Source organism: Balaenoptera ricei, chromosome 1, assembly GCF_028023285.1.
Source record: "Balaenoptera ricei isolate mBalRic1 chromosome 1, mBalRic1.hap2, whole genome shotgun sequence".
NCBI lineage: Eukaryota > Metazoa > Chordata > Mammalia > Artiodactyla > Balaenopteridae > Balaenoptera > Balaenoptera ricei.
This window is the reverse complement of record NC_082639.1, coordinates 153,281,593-153,297,961: the sequence shown is the minus strand read 5'-3', so window position 1 is coordinate 153,297,961 and position 16,369 is coordinate 153,281,593. Positions and strand designations below refer to the sequence as shown.

General features: G+C 39.2%; 1 long non-coding RNA gene across 9 annotated transcripts in view; it reads left to right on the top strand.

The window, feature by feature from the left end:
• LOC132374652 (uncharacterized) overlaps window positions 1-16,369 on the top strand; it is a 56,969-nt gene that overhangs the window by 4,578 nt on the left and 36,022 nt on the right. For 6 of the 9 annotated variants that reach the window (XR_009505712.1, XR_009505713.1, XR_009505710.1 and 3 more), the window contains exons 2-3: window positions 9,691-9,773; window positions 10,205-10,348. This is a non-coding gene — a long non-coding RNA (uncharacterized LOC132374652). Of the gene's footprint in view, window positions 1-9,690; window positions 9,774-9,874; window positions 10,000-10,204; window positions 10,349-10,447; window positions 10,518-16,369 lie in introns of all 9 variants that reach the window. The other 3 variants (XR_009505717.1, XR_009505716.1, XR_009505711.1) reach the window with 3 other exon arrangements.

The window sequence follows — 16,369 nt, the reverse complement described above, 5'->3', positions numbered from 1 at the left end:
GTGTGCCACAACTACTGAGCCATGTGCCACAACTACTGAAGCCCGAGCACCTGAAGCCCGTGCTCCGCAACAAGAGAAGCCACTGCAATGAGAAGCCCGTGCACCACAACGCAGAGTAGACCCCGTTCTCTGCAACTAGAGAAAAGCCCACACACAGCAACGAAGACCCAACGCAGCCAAAAAAATAAATAAAATTTCTAAAAAATTAAAAAAAATAATGAAGTTATAAGGAAAGGTAAAAGAACCAGAATAGCAAAAACAATTTTACAAATGAATAGCAAAGTTGAAGAATTCAAACAATCTGATTTTAAGACTACTATAAAGCTACAGTAATGAAGACAGTATGGTATTGGTGAAAGTATAGACACATAGACCAATGGAACAGAATAGAATCCAGAAATAGACCCACACAAATATGACCAATTGATATTTTTCTTAAATAATAAACATTTATTTCTGACAGTCTAGGGGCTAGAAGTCTGAGAGCAGGGTGCCATCATGGATGGATTATGGTAAGACCCTCTTCCTGTTTGCACATGACTGACAACTGACTTCTCACTGTGTTCCTTACTGGTGGAAGGGGCTAGGGAGATCTATGGGGTCTCTCTCTTTTTTTCTTCCAGTTGTACTGAGATATAATTGATATACAGCACTGTGTAAATTTAAGGTATACAGAATAATGATTTGGCTTACATACATCATGAAATGATTATCACAATAAGTTTAGTGAACATCCATCATTTCACACTGACACAAAATTTTAAAATATAGAAAAAAGTTTTTTTCTGTGATGAGGGTTTAGGATTTATTCTGGTAACGACTTTCATGTATAACATACAGTGGTGTTAATTATATTTATCATGTTGTATATTACACCCTAGTACTTATTTATCTTATAATTGGAAGTTTGTACCTTCTGACCACCTTTATCAAATTCCCCCTCCCCCCATTCCCACCTCTGGTAACCAGAAATCAGATCTCTTTTTCTAAGAGTTTATTTGGTTTTGAAGAATAATTGACCTATAACACTACATTAGTTCCTATTACACAACATAGTGATTTGGTATTTCTGTACATTTTAAAATGATCACCACAATAAGTCTAGTTATAATATGTCACCATACAGAAATATTACATAGTTATTGATTATATTCCCCAGAATTTACATAGCAATCTATCTCTGTCTACCCTATCTACCTGTCTATCTATCTATCATCTATGATTGTTTTAGATGGCTGACCTCCTAAGTTCAAATGAATTTTAACAACCCTGCATTTTTACTCCCCCCACCCATGTGTACTGTTTTTGACATCATATTTTACATCTTTTTGTTTTGTGTATCCCTTAACTACTTACTGCAAATGATTTTACTACTTTGTCTTTTAACCTTCCTATTAGCTTTATACATGGCTGATTTACTACCTTTACTAATGAGATTTTTCCTTTTGTAATTGTCATGTTTCTAGGCCTTTTCTTTTTCACTTAAGAGAAGTCCCTTTAACATTTCTTGTAAACCTGGTTTGGTGGTGCTGAACTCTTAGTTTTTGCATGTCTGTAAAGCTTTTGATCTCTCCATCAAATGTGAATGAAAGCTTACTGGTCAGAGTATTCTTGGTTGTAGGCTTTTCCTTTCCATCACTTTAAGTGTATTGTGCCACTCCCTTCTGGCCTGCAGAGTTTCTGCTGAAAAGTCAACTGGTATCCTTATGGGAATTTACTTGTGTATAACTTGTTACTTTTCCCATGCTGCTTTTATTCTCTCTTTGTATTTAGTTTTTGTCATTTTAATTACAACGTGTCTTAGTGTGGTCCTCTTTGGGTTGATCCTCTTTGAGACTCTCTGTGCTTCCTGGACCTGGATGTCTGTTTCTTTTCTCTAATTAGGGGAGTTTTCAGCTATTATGTCTTCAGATATGTTCTCTGCCCCTTTCTCTCATCTTCTGGGATACTTATTATGCAAATGTTAGTACTCTTGATGTTGTCCCAGAGGTTCCTTAAACTGTCCTCACTTCTTTTTTTTTTCTGTTTTCTATTCAGCTGCAGTGATTTCCACTGCTCTGTCTTCTGCTGGCTGATCCGTTCCTCTGTATCATCTAATCTACTGTTGATTCCCTCTTAGTGTATTTTTCATTTCAATTATTGTATTCTTTATCTCTGTTTGGTTATTCTTTATATTTTCTAACTCTTTGTTAAAAGCATCTAGCTTCTCATTCTGCTCATCCAATCTTCTCCCGAGTTCTTTGAACATCTTTATGATCATTACCTTGAACTCTCTATTGGGTAGATTGCCTATCTTCACTTAGTTCTTCCGGGGTTTTATCTTGTTCCTTCATTTTTAACATATTCCTGTGTCACCTCATTTTGCCTGATTTACTGTTTTTATTTCTGTGTATCTGGTGGGTTGATTAAGTTTCCTGACTTTGGAGAATTAGCCTTTTGTAGGAGACTTCCCATGCATCCCAGCAGCACACTTCCCTCTGGTTACCAGAGCTATATGCTCTAGGGGTACCCCCTATTTGGGCTGCATGGGTCCTTCAGTTATGGTGGGCTGACTACTGTGGGTGGTATGGTAGATGTGGCTGGCCCCTGGTTCTGTTGGTTGCCAGGCCCTGCCTTGTGTGGAGGCTGCTGGCCATTGGCTGGTGGGGCCGGTTTCTGGTTTGGGTGTTTGCAGGGCTGGGAGTGCTGGATCTAGTGTTGGCCTGCTGGTGGGAGGGACCAGTTCCTGACAGGTCTGGCTGTAGGGTCTGGGGTGTCCCAAAGCTGGTATTAGTCTGTTGGTGGGCAGGGCTGGGGCCCAGGGGACCCCAGGGCTAATGCCAGCTCACTGGTTGGTAGAACCAGGTTCCCAGGTCTCTGGCTACAGGGCCCTATGGGTCCCAGAGCAGGTGTCAGCCTGCTGAGAGAAGGGGCTGGATCCCAGAGCAGCTGTCTAAGGGGCCCAAGTTGTCCCAGAGCTGGTATTGGTCTGCTGATGGCTAGATCCAGGGCCTAGAGGGTCCTGGAACTGGTGCTGGCTTGCTAGTGGATGGGCTGCATCCTGGTACCACAGGCTGCAGGGCTGTGATGGTTCAGGGCTGTTGTCTGCCCACTGGTGGGTAGGGCTGGGACCCAGAGGATCTTGGGGCTGGTGCCCACACACTCATGGATGAGGCTGGGTCTCATCCCAGCCCACACATGGATGGAGCTGTATTCTGGGGTCTCTGGCTGCAGGGCCCTGGGGATTCCAGAGTTGGTATTTCAGCCTACTGATGGGCAGGGCCAGGACCAGGGTCCTGTGGCTAGTTCCTAGTCACTGTGTTTGCGTCTTCACCCAGCTAGTTGCTTGGCCTGAGGCATCCCCATACTGGTGCAGAAAGGTTGGTGGGCAGGACTAGGTCCTGGCACCAGTAGGCTAGAGGGAGGATTCCAAAATGATGCTTGCCAGCACCAGTGTCCACATGGTAGGATGAACTCTCAAAAAGGGCTGCTGCCAGTGTCTGTGTCCCCAGGATGAGCTCCAGTTGCCTCCTGCCTCTCTGGGAGGCTCTCCAAGATCAGAAGGTGGGTCTGACCCAGGCTCCTTTCAAATTACTGCTTCTGCCCCGGGTATCAGAGTGAGTGAGATTTTGTGTGCGCCCGTTAAGAGTGGAATCTCTGTTTCCCACAGTCCTCCAGCTCTCTTGAAAGGAAGCCCTGCTGGCCTTCAAAGCCAAACTTTCTGGGAGCTCATCTTCCTGGTGCAGGACGCCTGGTCTGGGGAGCCTGATGTGGGGCTTAGACCACTTACTCCTTGGGGAGAACTTCTGTATTGTAATTATCCTCCCATTTGTGAGTCACCCACCTGCAGGTATGAGTCTTGACTATACTGTGTCTCTGACCCTCCTGCCCATCTCATTGTGGTTCCTTCTTTATATCTTTAGTTGTAGAAGACCTTTTCTGCTAGTCTTCTGGTTTTTCTCATTAGTAAATCTGTAAATAGTTGTAATTTTGGTGTGCCCATGACCAATTGATTTTTGACAGAGGTGCAAATGCAATTCAACAGAGAAAGGACAGCCCTTTCAATACATGGTGCTGGAAAAATTGGATATACATACGTGAAAAGTGAACCTTGATCTACATCTCACACCATATATAAAATTAACCCCAAATGGATCATAGACCTGAAAGTAAGAGTAAAACTCTTGAGAAAACACTAGGAGAAAATCTTTGTGACCTTGGATTAGGCAAAGAGTTCTTAGATACAACACCAAAAGCACTGTCTATAAAGGAAAAATATTGATAAATTGGACTTTATAAAAATTAAAATCTGGAACATATTTGCAAAGCAGGAATAGAGACACAGATGTAGAGAACAAACATATGGATACCAAGGGGGGAAAGGGGAGTGGGATGAATTGGGAGATTGGGATTGACATATATACACTACTATGTATAAAATAGATAACTAATGAGAACCTACTGTATAGCACAGGGAAATCTACTCAGCGTTCTGTGGTGACCTAAATGGGAAGGAAATCGAAAAAAGAGGGGATATGTGTATACATATAGCTGATTCACTTTGCTGTACAGCAGAAGCTAACACAACATTGTAAAGCAACTGTACTCCAATAAAGATTAATAAAAAAATTAAAATCTATGGCTATATGAAGGACACTACAAAGAGAATGAAAGACAAGTCATACTGGGAAAAAATATTTGCACACCACATACTTAACAAAGGATTTGTATCCAGAATATATAAAGAATTTTCAAAACCTGACAAGAAAGCAAGACAACTCAATAAAAAACGTGGAAAAGTTGAACAGACACTTCACTAAAGAAGATATACAGATGACAAAAAAGCACATGAAAACATGTTCAATATTATTAATCATTAGGGGAATGCAAATTAAAATGACAAGAAACATTACAGACCTATTAGAATTGATTAAAAAAAAAAAAACCAAGTTCTAGCAAAGATGTGGAGAAATGGGAACCTTCATACATTACTGTACAGCCACTCTGGAGAACAGTTGTGCAGTTTCTTATAAAGTTAAGCATACATTTACCATATAACCCAGCAATTCCACTTCTAAATGTTTATCCTAGAGAAATGGACACTTGTGTGAACACAAAAATCTGTACCCAAATATTTATAGTATCATTATTTGTAATTCTCCAAAATGTTACAAATCAAAGCTGGCTCAACATTTGAAAATCAGTGTAATCCACCATATTAACAAATTTAACAAGAGAAACTACATGAACTAAATGCCCTTCAGTGGGTAAATGGAACCTCACTGTGGTCCAGTCATACGGTGGAATAGTATTCAGAAATAAATAGGAACAAATGATTTGTATATGCAATAACTTGGATGAATCACCGAAGTGTTATCTTAAGCAAAGGAAGCCAATCTCAACTGGTTACATACTATACGATTATATTAATATGAAAGGCAAAACTAAAGGGACAGAGAACACATCGTGATTGCCAGGGGTTAAGGGTAAGGAGAGGGTCTGACTGCAAAGGTATTTTGGGATATTGTAATTGTTCTGTATAATGGTTGTTAAATAATCTATGCATCTACTAAAACTCATAGTACTATGTACACACACACATACACAAATTTTTTCTGTATGTAAATTTAAAAGAAAATTTTAAGTTAAAAAAAAACATAGTTTAGAATCACCTTTTTTTTTAAATTTTTTTAATGCTATTCTTGTCTGCTTACATTCTTTTTATTTATGTATGTATGTATGTATGTATGGCTTTGTTGGGTCTTCGTTTCTGTGCGAGGGCTTTCTCTAGTTGTGGCAAGCGGGGGCCACTCTTCATCGCGGTGCGGGGGCCACTCTTCATCGCGGTGCGCGGGCCTCTCACCATCGCGGCCTCTCTTGTTGCGGAGCACAGGCTCCAGACGCGCAGGCTCAGTAGTTGTGGCTCACGGGCCCAGTTGCTCCGCGGCATGTGGGATCTTCCCAGACCAGGGCCCGAACCCGCGTCCCCTGCATTGGCAGGCAGACTCTCAACCACTGCGCCACCAGGGAAGCCCCTAGAATCACCTTTTAAAATCCTACCCTTGACCTCAATAATTCCTCAAAACACTATACCATTTTTCTGCTTTCAGAAAATATAGTTGTTTATTGTCTCTATTTCCTTGCTTACCATTCACTCTTTAATATATATATATATATATATATATATATATTTTTTTTTTAATTCTGAAACATTCAGCAGCATAATACACATGATTAAAAGATCAAGGAGTGGAAGGATTTATAATTAAAAACCAAAAAACAAAAAACAGTCTCCATCCCACTTGCTTTCTTCGCATTCTAGATCCAGCTCCCCAGAAACAAATGCTTTAAATCTTTTCTATGTTTAATTTCTTTGGTGATTACAATTATACCTCTAAATAATATGCTTATATTTTCCTTTCTCAATTAATCAAATTTAGATGTTATCCTCTGACTTTCTGCTATGATAGATGAGGACCTGTATCACCCTTCACTTCTGCTGGCCACCTTCTCCCTGGATTTGATAGTTTTAAGATGGTTTTTATTTACTGTGTTTTTTACCCTTATAATCTTAAGCAGTATATTTAATCACATATTTCTTGTTCCAACAAGTTTTATCAGTATCTCTTGACTTTGTAGGATATTAGCACTTCTACCTTTCCCTCTACCTTTTCTCTCCCTTCCCTTTTCATGTCTGTCAGCTGTAACTTTACATTTCTAGCATTGCAATTAGATAAATTACTTTATATTCTATAACTATGATTAAAACGTCCATATTGTCTTATAGAAGTTGAATTTATAAGTTGAAACCAATTTAAAATACATTTATATTACTGTAACTTTATAAATATTGTTCACTGAAAGTCCTAGTAATGTGCTTGGATTATATTCCTCTTAAGGTCCAGGATCATGTTTCTAGAAAATGTTGCTAGCATTAACTAATTCTTGACAACATTTTTATTAGAACCCATTAACGTTTTGTTCCAAATTGGACCAATTGCTTTTTAGTCCTTTGAATTCAGTTTTTTCATTTTACTTTTTCCTTCGAACTTCTGGGATTTTCCATACCTTTGTATTCCTCACCTTCTGCTTTCTTTGTTTTCACTCTTATTTTGCTGGAGCACATACTCAGGTAACTTCTCAGAAAGTATACATGTGAGAAAAACTTTCCAAATATTTGCATGATATGATTTTACCTGCCTATTTCTTGATAACTGAATATAGAATTCTAGGTTTAAAATAATTTTTCCCCAGAACTGCAAAGATCTTTTTCCAATATGTCCTAGCGTTCGATGTTGGTGAAAAGATTATTGCTATACTGAATCTTTCCTTGTGACCATTTTCCCTTTGGAAGCATTTGGGAATGTCTCTTGAAAATTTTATGTGATGTGTCTAAGTATAGAGTTTTTTTGTTTGGTGGTTTTTTAAAAACATATTTATTTATTTATTTATTTTGGCTGCACCGTGTCTTAGTTGCAGCCACATGGGATCTTCATTGTGGCATGAAGTATCTTTAGTTGCAGCATGCAGACTTCTCAGTTGCAGCATGCATGCAGGATCTAGTTCCCTGACTAGGGATGGAACCCGGGCCCCCTGCATTAGGAATGTGGAGTCTACCCACTGGACCACCAGGGAAGTCCCTGAGTTTTTTCCTTTGATCTTCTTTAGCAGTTAGGGGGTCTTTCAATTTGAAGAGTTCTTTTCCTGTTTAGCTCTGAGAAATTTTTAAATTTTTTATTTCCTCTCCTCCATTTTCTCTTCTTTCTTTCTGAAATTCTTATTGTTTATATATTTGGCCTCTTGGATTTTATTCTCTGTGATTCTTACTTTTTTTCTAAACTGATTTTATCTTTAATACCCTCTTTTAAGTTTTTTTATTTCTGAATAATATTTTTAACTAAGAAGAATGTTCTTATTTTCTGAAAGTGCTTCTTTCTCAGCATCCTGTTTTTGTCTTATGAGTTCAGTATCTCCTAAACTTCTCTGAAAGAACAGATCATAATTTTTAAAGTTCTCTTTTTTATCTTGATTGTTTCTATGTTTATCATAGGTTTTATTATGCTGTAGATTTTCTTCAAATATCTGGTGCTCTTTGGTTGTGCATTCACACTGAAGAATGAGGGAATAAGAAGAATGACAAAACTTTTTATACATGGATGAAGATTGTTAACTTCAGGCTTCACTTTTTTTAAATAAATAGATAAATTTATTTATCTATTTACTTATTTGCTTTAGTCTGCGTTGGGTCTTCGTTGCTGTGTGCGGGCTTTCTCTGGTTGCAGCGAGCAGGGGCTATCCTTCGTTGCAGTGAGCAGACTTATCATTGAGGTGGCTTCTCTTTGTGGTGATTTCTCTAGGTGCGGGCTTCGGTAGTTGTGGCACACAGGTTCAGTAGTTGTGGCTCATGGGCTCTAGAGCACAGGCTCAGTAGTTGTGTGCATGGGCTTAGTTGTTCGGCGGCATGTGGGATCTTCCCGGACCAGGGATTGAACCTGTGTCCCCTGCATTGGCAGGCAGATTCTTAACCAGTGTGCCACCAGGGAAGCCCCAGGCTTTACTTTTAAGACTTTGCCACTTACTAGCTATGTAATCTTGGGCAAGTATTTAAACACTCTGTCTAATGTGAAAAAAAATGGCATGATATGTTCTTTATTGTTTTGTTATAAGTATTAAAATGTAATGCATGTAAAGTGCTTAGAACAATGCCTAGGGTATATCAAACACTTATGTAATGTTTAATATTATTAAGGAAGGTGGGCTGGCAGGAAGCTAGCTCTTTTGCTTGGAACACAAACAAAAACGAGACTCAGGAAAGCATTACTCTGAGGCATCAAAACTTGTATTTGCTGCCCTGGAGCTCCCCATGTTTCATTCATTTTCTTTAAACAGTCCTTTGAACTTCTGCTTGAGAATAATCACTGGGTTGTATCATGGTACAAACAGATCTTCAGTAATCCTCCTGTTTTCAACACTGCTTCTTATTCCCGTCCTCCATAGTCTCCCTCACAGCGCCTGCTCCAGGTTCTGCCAGGCAGACCACTCCTACTGTAATGTCTTTCTCAGGTATCCCAGACTACGCTACTCTTAGTTTCTCACGTTGACACGCTTGCATCTGCTTTCTTGTTTTCAGATGTTTATTGAATCACGTTTCCTTCTTGGATACTCTTTTATTTTTCCTATTGTGAATTTATTAATTTTTATTGTTTAAATATCACTTTAATATGACTTCAGGACACTGTCTCTAAATATAGTCACATTGGGGGTTAGAGCCTCAATAAATGAATTTTGGAGGGTACAGTTCAGTTTATAGCCTTTATCAATGACAAAAACCAGTTTGACACAATGTGATCCAATAGTACTACCACATTAATACGAAATTCTTGTTCTTTCAGACTATAAAGCAAAGTTCAACTAAAACAGGGTGTTTATTCTGGTAGAATCTGCATGAGATTTTTACCAAGGTTATGGAAATACATATTTGATTTTTGTTGTGATGACAGATACTCAAATTAGTTGAGTATTAGTTACAAAAATAGTAAACTCAATAAAAGTTTACTATTTAATACAAATATAAAACCATTTTGTGGATAACTAATACCTTACCTTCTCTCCAGTCAGAATATGAAACATAATTTCTATTTCTTTTGTCCAAAAAAACATCACTTTGCTTTTTAAATTCTCCAGTAATTTGTCAACATTTTTGTTTTACAGACATGGCAGGCAGGTTTTATACATGGATAAGAAGTCCACAGAACGCCGAAGTTCTGAAGATGCCAGGACCGGCAGAAGTGGAGGTAGGAATTTTACTTGCTTTAAGACCTTTTGTGTAATTTTAAGTGCATTTTAGGGGGCTTCCCTGGTGGCACAGTGGTTAAGAATCTGCCTGCCAATGCAGGGGACACGGGCTCGAGCCCTGGTCTGGGAAGATCCCACATGCCGCGGAGCAACCAAGCCCGTGAGCCACAACTACTGAGCCTGCGCGTCTGGAGCCTGTGCTCCGCAACGGGAGAGGCCGCGACGGTGAGAGGCTCGCACACCGCGATGAAGAGTGGCCCCCGCTCGCCGCAACTGGAGAAAGCCCTCGCACAGAAATGAAGACCCAACACAGCCAAAAATAAATTAATTAATTTTTTTAAAAAGTGCATTTTGTAAATTATTTTGTTTCTCACTCATTTGTTGCTAATATTTGAGAGAATGATTGTGTTACATTTTATATCATTCGAAGGTAAACACAAACACAAGGAAAGAAAGCAAAAGCAAAACCACCACCGATCCCGACATAGATCATCAACATCTCATTCTTCAGATGACTATGTGTTTCCTTCTCTTACATCATCTTCAGGAAGCCAGACGGATTCATGTGTCAAAGGTATGTTTATCACCCTGTTAACAGGGTTTTCATTTATAAGTTAGATGATCTAGAAAAAAATTCATTAAAACTCCTTCATAACTTCTGTTTATTCAACAGACTAATACCCACTGTGTGCCAGGCATAATGGTAAGCATGGCATGGTCCCTTCAGCCAAGGAACTTTTAAGGTACTGGACAGTAAAGACAAACTAATAGTCCATTACAGTGCAGATGAGTGCTATGACTTGGTATGCACATGTTAAGGGGACAAGGAAAGGCTTTGGAGAGGAAATGATATCTGAATTGAGAATTGGAAGATGAATAGCCATTTTCTAGACAAAGCAAGGGAAGTGGAATTCAGGAAGATTTATTACACGTTAAAGGAATTGCATGTGCTAACCATTGTTGACATATGTGTTTCTGATTCTTTCTCAAGTAATACTATCACACATCTATTTCTTGATTTATCAGTGGACTAATCAGAGTTCTTCGTTGTAAGCAAAGAAAACTGGCTCTGGCTGATTTAAATGGAAAAGGAATTTATTGAAAGGATATTGAATAACTCACTCATAATTGCCAAGAAGCCTAGAGAACTAATCTCTGAATGTGAATAGGAACAAAGTGAAACTTGGCAGCTAGAACTGCAGGCAAAGTCAAACCACTGGTAAGGGCACACTGCCACTCCTGAACCTGGATGCGTCAACTTGCATTGTCCTGGTCGCTACATGCCGCCGCTGAAGAATGGATTCTTCACCATCTCTGCTTCTTGGTGTCACTAGCTCCTAGGCAGTATTGACTTTGCCTAGATCACATGTCCATGTGCTAGCTGCCTAGGAAACTGGGAAAGCAAGTATTGACCTTTTCAGCATTGACGGCAGGAGGCATGTAGAGAAGTATTCACCAGACATAGGAGGGAGAATCAGATGCTGGGCAGTCAAAATACAGCAAATGTTCTCCACATTCAACTCTAGACAATATCTATCATCTAGCTCACAAATTACTCCTTTGTCTCACCTACCTATATCTTTTCAGTGTTTGTTATTTGTATTATAATTAATTTTTCTATTAGTTAATTTGGTATCAATAAATTTTATACCTGTAATTCTACTTTTTGTTTCATCAACTTCAGTCCATTATTTTACTCTCTTTTATATAGGTAACGCTACCCTTTCCTCCATCTTTTCTCCCCATTGTCTTTTTTTTTTTTAACATTTCCAGTAGTTAACATCTATAACCAAAACAAACTTTCATTTTCTCTCCATAGATTTACTTTAAAGTTTCCAAACCAGTAATCAGCATTTAAATTATTATCACCAAATAAATATTGTTACTGCAGTGCCAAGTCATGTGCTAGGATTACATTTCCCTTTCATGAGTCTAATATCATGATTACTGGAATTCTCAAAGGAGAATGTTTCTAGATGTAGGTACATCATCAAGTACATTTATATTCCACCAGTTGCCTCAAACCGTGCCATGTCTTAGTATCGCTTCATATTGGAACCATGACTTTCTTGTACAGTCTTTATTTTTCTTAGACTTTCTAGTCCTACCATTTTTTTTTTTAATTGACAGAAGGATAATGTGACTTCACCATAATAAAAAGATTTTGCATCCTTTCAAACATACTGTTCCATGGAGTTCATGTTTTTCGCCTGGAGATGTTCTTGCCTGCCTATTGCAAATTGGACTACTTTGTACCCCAAAGGCCTGAAAGATAGCTGTCATCCTAGGATTTCCTCTCACTGGTCTTCTGGGTTGGATTTATTGTTTATTAGATCCATGTCTTCCTATCTCTTGGTTTTCTGCCTTAACTGTTAGAGTACACTGTCAAATAACTTTTCCAAAATATATGTCTAAAAGGTAAACTGAGTCTTTGCATATCTCAGAATGTCATTATTCTCCCCCACACTAGTTTGAAAACAATTACCCCTAATTCTGGTTTCCAGAGGCAGTAACTTCATTCTCTCTTAACAGTATGTTTTGATATCTATCTCCAAATCTTTTTTTTTTTTTTTTTTTAATATTTTACTCTTTTTTTTTTTTTTTTAATAATTCTTTATTTTATTTATTTTTATTTTTGGCTGTGTTGGGTCTTCGTATCTGTGCGAGGGCTTTCTCCAGTTGCGGCAAGCGGGGGCCACTCTTCATCGCGGTGCGCGGGCCTCTCACTATCGCGGCCTCTCTTGTTGCGGAGCACAGGCTCCAGACGCGCAGGCTCAGCAATTGTGGCTCACGGGCCTAGTTGCTCCGCGGCATGTAGGATCTTCCCAGACCAGGGCTCGAACCCGTGTTCCCTGCATTGGCAGGCAGGTTCTCAACCACTGCACCACCAGGGAAGCCCCGTCTATCTCCAAATCTTAAAATAACCTTTAAAGAACCGGTTTTAGGTTCTATGGAAGATAAGAATTTAGCTGCTTCTTTTTACTTCCCCCACCAAATTCACTTCCTTTCTCCCATCCTTCTAAATAGGATTTCATTATCATAACTGAAAATTTCACTATTCAAGAATTTCATTATTATGACTTTTTAAATGCTGTTCACAACTGAGCCATACAATGGTTTCCTTTCTAGCACAACATTTTGTTTTCTTTTCACTTAATAATTATCTTTTAAAAACTTTGTTTCATTTTCTGTGTTTGTGACATATAATAGTAGTCTAAATTGCCTTTCAAAATGTTCAAACACATTAGGTACACTGTTAATTTCAGTTTGGGGATTCTGTCCTGGATCCTTTTAACATGCTCCATCTGAAATTACTGCTCTCTAGGCCTGTTAAACACCTGGGAAGTTAGAATCTTTCATCTTCATTCTGAGATTTCCTTTACCTCTCTCTTCAGTTTGATCACCTGTTTTCTGGATTCTGTGGGTTTTTTTCTTCTTTTGTTTTCTCCTTTATTTTATTGGAACATCTCTCCTAGTAACTTCTAGGAAAAAGAAGGACATTTAAGTCCTATTCTGTTTGTAGTTGTGGGTTTATGCCTGTAAATGAATTTCCTTTATTGACTTCTGCTTCCACTGAGATGAGAGGTTAGTAGCAAACCAGTGCTTCCACCATAAACAACTAGATAAAATGAAGAAAAGTATCTGTTTAAAGGAATAAAGAGCTGCTAAGGCAATGAGAACTAGAGGGATTAAGAATCTAGAGAGGAAAGAACTATGGAGAGGTAAAATGATACGAAGATTAGAGTTTGGGACTCACCAGGGGCTGGAGAATACAATAGGCCCTCTGTTGAAAACACAGGAGGGCAGGGATGAATCAGAGGTAAATTGAGCCTTACTAGGACTGTAATTTCATCTCAGTACAGCCCCTGACTGGGTTTAGATGATCATCCATCATTCTATTTGCCTAGTGGAAGAAGGGTGAATCATCCTGGGAGGAAGATAACATCATCTAGAGCCTCTAGAATTTTGTAACACAAAATACCTTTCAGTAAAAAATGACTAGATATTCTAACATGACTAAAGAACAAGATTAGGCTACAGGTAACCCAGATATTTGACTTACCTGACAATGAATTTTACATAATTATGATTAATATGTTCAAGAAAGTAGAGATTTATAAACTCTAAAAATAATCAAATGAAAATTTTGGAATAACAAGTGCATTATTTAAAATTAACAATTTAGATAGATTTTCCAGCAGATTAAACAAAAGACAGAATTAGCAAACTAGAAGTCAAATCAAGAGAAAGAAAAAAGTATAGAAGATACAGAAGAGAGCATCAAAAACATGTGAGACACAGTGAAAAGGTCTAACGTAGAATTGGAATCTAAGAAAGAGAGAAGAATGAGGAAAAAGAAATATTTGAAGAGAATAATGGCCAGATGTTTTCCAAAACATGAAAAACCTCAACTACAGATTCAAGAAACTTTGAATCCCCAAAGCTGGATAATACAAAAAGAAAATCACATAGAGAACTTTCATTTCCAATCAGGAATATGGTTGTCTCTTACAGCATGGAGTGGTTAATATGGCAGCAGGCTAATAATCTCCTTTCCCGTTTTCTCATTGAAATAATTCATTTTTTATCTTTCCCAATAAAGTGTTGATATTTAGTAGATGCATTCACGTAGTTCTTGTTGATAAGCATAACACCTTATGCTTTCTAGATTAAATAGAAGTTGGATTCTAGTGGACTCACAGGAATATTTTCCCTCATATGGGCTCCTAAGTGCCACGTATTTATAATACTGGGATACAATTAAATAATTAATTTAATTTTTTAATAATTAATTTTAAATTAAATAATTAATAATTCATTTGTATTTTGTAAGACTTTTCCAACCAGCATAATAAAGTTAATTAAACTATCAATCTTGAGTTTGGATCAAGATAGTAGGAGGATGTGGAGCTCAACTCCCCCCACGAACACATCAAAAATACATCTAAATGTGAAACAACTTTCACTGCAAACTAACTGGAAACTGGCAGACGGACTCCTGTAAACCAAGGTTGTAAGAGATACACATGTAACCTGGTAGAAAGGGAAGAAATATGATTGGGTCAAAACTTATGCCCCTGCAAGGGAACTCAGAGGCAAAAGGAGATTACACAGGAAGACCCCTGCCCTGGGGAGTGAGTAGTTCAAGTCACAGATTTGGTGCCCCAGTCCTGGGATCCTGTGTGGGGGAGACAAGCCCCCTTGGCTGGTTGGAGGACTGCTGGGACTAACAGAAGCGTGGTGGGAAGCTTGGATTCTGCTCATGAAGGGTGCATGTGCGCTGGCTTGCCTGCAGGGTAGGGTGCAGAGAGGTCTGCTCTAGAGTCTATAGAGTTTCCCACAACCACCTTGCCACGTGCTTGCCAACTCAAGCAAGCACTTTGGCTCTGCTGAGTCCATGTCACAGTGCAACACTGGATCTGGGGCAGCCATGACCAGGGAAAAGACTCGACCACGGGACACAGAGGTGACCCAGTCCCAGAGCTGAGCCTGGGTGAGGTAGCGGAGGCCATTATTGGCACTGACTCAAGCAACATCTCAGAAGCAGTCCAGATCTCTGACGCTGGTGGCTCTACCACAGCCCTATACGTGCTGAAAGTCTACATGGAGCCCACCTGCCCCGCAGAGTAGTTCCACAACAGGGCGGTGGTGGTGGAGGCTGGTGGCAGTGATTGGCTGTAAGGGACAAGGAGATTTGCACCTGAGGCTACGTCTGAGCAGAGCCACAGGTGCATGCACATGCAGCGCATTGGACCTCTGTCTGTGGCCAACCCAAGCCAAGAGCCCACACAAATCCCACTTGCTTTAGCACTAACCCCCCTGGGGCAAGCGTCTTGGTCCAAGGAGAGGGAAAAAACACACACTTAAAGGGAACAAAGCCAGCTTGGGCCCGGCCCTCAGGGCTTCTGTACCAGCAGCTTGGAATCTGACTCCACCCACAATAGGGCAGTGACAGCCACTAAGCAGAGGTGAAGTCCCGCCTCATACCTGGTACCAGCTTTAGCCCCTCAATCTCTAGCCTCACCCCCTACCAAGGTGACAGCTTGGTACATCCAGCACACCCAGGAAAGACATAACTTGCATCCACATCAAATCCAGGTTTCCCACCAAAGGCATTGGGCACAGGCAGTCTGTATAGGAATGCTCTCACATAAGAACACTCTCTCAAGACCACAATAGGTAACTGTTTTGCCTAAATTCATAGAGGTAGAGAAAGTTAATCAAAATGAAAAGGCAGAGGGATTACTCTCAATTTAATGAGTGAGAGAAAACCCCTGGAAAAAAAATAAATAATGAAATAGAAATAAACAATTTACCAGGTAAAGAATTCAAAGCATTGGTGATAAATGTTAACTGACCTAGGGAAAAGAATTGATGTATACAGGGAACACTTTAACAAGGAACTAGAAAATATAAAAAAGACCCAATCAGAAATGAAGAATTCAATAGCTGAAGTAAAAAATACACTAGAAGGAATGAATTGCATGCTAAGTGGTACAGAAGAACACATAAGTGATCTGGAATATAGAATAATGGAAATCATCCAATCAAAATAGCAAAAAGAATAATTAAAAAAAAATGAAAACGAGATCTC